Source organism: Littorina saxatilis, unplaced genomic scaffold, assembly GCF_037325665.1.
Source record: "Littorina saxatilis isolate snail1 unplaced genomic scaffold, US_GU_Lsax_2.0 scaffold_2975, whole genome shotgun sequence".
In the NCBI taxonomy this organism is placed as follows: Eukaryota; Metazoa; Mollusca; class Gastropoda; order Littorinimorpha; family Littorinidae; genus Littorina; species Littorina saxatilis.
The window spans coordinates 1-4,810 of NW_027125983.1; the positions used below are offsets into that span (position 1 = coordinate 1).

At 42.0% G+C, this 4,810-nt stretch overlaps 1 long non-coding RNA gene across 1 annotated transcript; it reads right to left on the reverse strand.

Moving 5' to 3' along the window:
* Positions 1–7: 7 nt before the first annotated feature.
* On the reverse strand, positions 8–3,290 carry LOC138954432 (uncharacterized). Its single transcript, XR_011451834.1, has 3 exons — positions 2,844–3,290; positions 2,334–2,465; positions 8–1,761 (listed from the first exon to the last, which is right to left on the reverse strand). It is a non-coding gene; the product is annotated as an uncharacterized lncRNA (long non-coding RNA).
* Between the last annotated feature and the right edge of the window lie 1,520 nt (positions 3,291–4,810).

Below are 4,810 nucleotides of genomic sequence, written 5' to 3' on the forward strand. Positions count from 1 at the left end.
AGGTCATGTAAAGGTCAAGGTCAAGCATGTGAGTCGTATGGGCTTTGCCCTTCTTGTTTTATATTGATCTTATGTGTCAATGGTATTTTTAATTTAACTATTTTGTTTTCAATGTAATGCCATGTGCATGAGAGAGACAGAGAGAGGATCAATAAAATCATGGTCAAGGCAAGCAAGTTTACAAATTACATATGCACTGTACATTTTTTAAGCGAAATAAACATTTGAACACAAAAGATATCCACCTTTTTAGACAGGTCTCTGTCCAATTGAATAAAGTTAAATTAAATACTACTTTTAAGAGAGCCACTTTAAAATCCTGCTAATAAGATAAATAAAAAGATTACAGGAAAGCAATTACAGCAACCACTTCCCTGAATAATAAGAATTTAAAAGCTTACAAAACCAAAGCCAATGTCTGCACAGTTCAAGCATGCAGTTTTCCCAAAATGCATGCAGGTAGAATGAAGCAGTTCAAAAATGACAACAACAAAAATATTCTTAAAGTAATTGTGTGGGGGTTTTGTGGCAACCTGCTACTACAATATAAGTATTTTTGTTTCAAACTTTTTCGCTTCAATTCAAAAGGTAAAACACGCTGACCCTAATGTTTTCATACAGTACATGTACTAGTAATTTGAGTCCTGAGAAAGAAAAATTAAACAGTCAAAACATGACAGTGCCAAGAGCAATTCTCATATTATAGCCTTGTCAATATCATGCTTTTCTGCTGTCTATCCAGTTTAGCCTAGTATTGTCTTGAAAACCAATTTCATTTTATTTCACGACTATTATCACTTCTTCTGTTCTTCTGCTTATCTAAGCTGGAGTAGTCTGGCATTGTCTGAACAGTTTCTCTCCCCAGGGTGCGTCAATCTAGCCCTTATTTTTTCTCCATCTTTTGTATAAAGTTGATATAGTCTTCAACAAAATTTCTCTCCCAAGAATACATCAGCATAAGGTCAAGTATGGTCCAAAACGGTTAAACCTGATTTCTTTTGCCATTACCATCAGTAAAGTACCCTGTTTAGTCTAGTATGGCAATAACATCATTTCTCTCCGAATGATGCTTTAGCCGACTACCCACCATACAGTCTGGTACGGTCCTGAAAACAATTTATCTAAGTACCGTATCAGTCTATCTGGCATTTAGTTTGACATAGTCTTGAGAACAATTTTGTTCCAGAAGTAATCAGTCTGCTATCAAGCATTTAGTCTTATACAGTCCAGAACAAAATTTTTCTCCCTCAGATACATCAGTCCAGTATCCAATATTCAATCCGGTATAGTCCTGAATAAATGTTCTTGTCCTAGAGTACATCAGTTCACAATCAGGCATTTAGTCGCACATGGCACTGAATACAGATTCTCTCATAACAATGCAGGCAGTCATTGCATGTCTTGTCTTTGTCAGACAATTCGCGTCAGGCAAATCTGAATTATTGACTTGAATAGTCAGTCCTGAACACAATTCCTCTCCTCAGTATGCAACTAACGGAATAAAATTGTCCCTTCTCTGTCAAGCAAGTCTATGTGGGTGACTTGAACAGCCAGGTCCTTGGCCCTTTCATCAGCGCAGGTCTTTCCGGCGACAGGTCGCGATTGCAGTGAATGCCAGGGAGTGAAGAGCGAGAGACGGGTGTGCTGGTTAGAGTGCCGCCCTGCACCAGAGGGCTGATGGGAAAGGGGCTTCCTGTCAGCGATTGGCTGTGAAGCTGGGACAGTCTGTGTTGATGACGCAGTCGTGCAGGGCTTGGCCAGCTGGGATGTAAAAAGGAAGAAGAAAAAGACATTAATTTCAAAGACAAAATGGAAGAATGGTACAGATTTCAGCAGCCATGGAAGCAGCTCTGTGTCATGCTGAGGGAAAGCCTGTGTGCATGTATGTACGTACGTACGTACGTACGTACGTACGCGCGTGTGTGAATTGTGTGTTTGTAAAAGAATGGCAGGCATGCATGTGCTGACACAGAGACAGATCTATGCACAAACAAACATATGCATGGGTGGGATTCTTCTGGTATATTCCGGAAATCCGGATTCGTAATGTCTGTGGTGACGGTTTTTTGGTTGTTAGCTATACAAATCCTTCAGCGTCCCCCCTTAAAATTCTTCAGGATTCATGACATTTTTCAGTCCCACCCATGTATATACAATAACAATAACATATGATGAGTCCTTACTTGGTTTCTAGTACATCCAGAAACTTTGACTATTCAGTGAGCATTCTCATCAGACATCTCTCTTGGGAAAATCTATTACTGAAAGTAACATTAAAAAGAAAAAAAAATAGGACCTTCCTGATTCCAGCAATGTTCCACTCTGTTTCTTACCTATCTTTTCCTTCTTGCCGTGTTGCAGAGACCAGAGACAGCCAGGAGTGTACAGTTGGGAACGTCGTGGGGTCCACATCACATTCACACATTGCTCGCATCACATCCAGGTCAGTTTTACAGGGTTTGTTTCTGCAAAAAATAGGAAAGAAGATCGAGTGTTCAGTTTGCTGATTTAAGAACAAAATTAGGACAGTCTTTCATGTACAATAATGATCATTATCATAAAGGAAAGAAAAACAGAGAACAGTGTACTTAAGTTTAAATTGTTGAAAGATCTTTATTTGCTGGTTTCTGTTCAAAAAGCGTTTTGTTCCTTCATGCCTGCTTTGCCTCTCTGACCTTCAATTTTTAGATGCTGGAATGAATAATTTTGCACAACACTATCCGTATCGCCTGCTCAATTAATCCACCTTTGGTCTTTGGAAGGACTGGCAACATTAACATCTAGTATATATATAGTACACTAAAAAGAGCACCAACTAATCCAACATAATAGACAATACCCACCCAAATACATAGCAGGCCATCTGGTTTGAATTTCTTCTCCTCCTGTGCACAATCCTTGCAGTGACACTGCCAAAGTGTTGTTTCACACTCTGTGCATCCTTTCCAGTATTCCAACGGTTAGATGCACGGGGCGAACAATACGCCACACATGCTCCAACACTGCTTCACTTTTCGCCAAAATCTTCACATCAGTCATTACTTTCTGAGCGGAGGTGTTTGACAAATCGTCTGAGGAATCGTCAAAAAATTCTTCATCAGTTGCAGGAGCTGTCGAAGAGGTACGGATTAAGACATCCACAAGGAAATACTTGCTGCCCTTTCTTGATTTGATGACAATATCAAGAGGGCACTCCCGCCTTGTCACATTGCGCAAGGCCTTGTTGAAGATTTCCCGTCCCAAGCAAACTCCGACGTCTGGAGAAAAACGACCTTTGGGGGATCTAACCACTTTTCGAGTTAGCCAAGTGTGATGAACATGTGGCAGATCTGAAGGATCTAGTTCTCAGAGAACAATTAGAGAACACCTTCCCTGCCGAAGTGACGTTGCACGTACTTAATCGGAAACCGAAGTCTGCGAAAGAAATGGGCGAAATTGCCACGGAGTACGAACAATCACGTTCGAACATCAGGCCACGGCAATCTCACCAAAACCATTCTAGCAGCAGCGCGTTTTCGCATCCGAAAAGTTCAAATGTCGTCAAAAGTGACGCGAAAGAGAAATCGTCACAGAAAGAACATAAATACGTGAGCGATGATGAAAAGCAAAGACTGAAAGTCACAGGCTGTTGTTTTTTTTGCAAGGGCAAAGGACACATGTCACGATTTTGTCCCAATAAGGGAAAAGGCGCTCACGGAGTTCATGTTCGAAATGAATTTGATGAACAAGAAATCCCCGTACATCTTGACAAGCTGTGCAAGTCGTGCGAAAAGAAGGATTTCAAAGAGGAAGTGTTCATCAAGTTAGACGGCCGAATCGTCAAAGCATTACGCGATTCCGGTTGCTCAGGTATTATGGTCAGTGCCGACCTGATACCTGAAGAAAGGTACTTGGCAAAGAAAAAAGAAACTACTCTCGCAGAGAAGAAAACACGGAAATTGTGTCCCACGGCCGTGGCCCACATTGACTGTCCGTATTTCGATGCCAAAACCGAAGTGGTCATACTCGAAGATCCCATTTATCCTGTCCTCATAGGTAAATGGTATGGTATATGCCAGAACAAGAGGAAGACCCCTTTGTTTCCTGTACGTGACCCGAGTTGGTATCAAGGTGAGACCAACGCGCCGGTCAGTACACGAAAGCAAAAGAAGGAGGAAAAAGAGCGGAATGAGAAACCTGTGCCGGGAACTAGTCATGATGACAGAAATACACACAAGATGTATTCCCCGCAGGATCTCAAGAAAGCTCAGAATGATGATGAAACACTGGCAAAAGTACGCCAGATGGCTGTTTCAGGAGAATCATTCCACGGCGTGAGATATGTCTACAAGAAAGAAATCTTGTACAGGACAACCCTCGACAAAACCGGGAGTGAATCTAGTAAAGTCGTTGTTCCCAAAGAAATGAGAAGCAAAGTTCTTTCTTTTGGGCACGACCACCCGATGGCAGGTCATCTCGGGCAAAAGAAAACCACTGATAGAATCCGGTGTGAGTTCTGGTGGCCAGGTTTTGTCGGAGACATAAAACGTTACTGTCTCTCGTGTGACACATGCCAAAGAACAGCGCCGAAAGGCAGAACCAAGAAAGCACCTTTGGGACAGATGCCTACCATCAATCCCGTGTTCAAGAGGGTCGCTGTTGACATCATTGGTCCAATAAAGCTAATGTCGGAAAGCAAAAAACAATACATTCTGACTATGGTGGACTACGCTACAAGATATCCTGAAGCTGTTGCGCTGAAGGATATTCGTGCTGACACAGTGGCGGAAGCGCTATTTGAGATGTGGACGAGACTGGGAATTCCAGACGA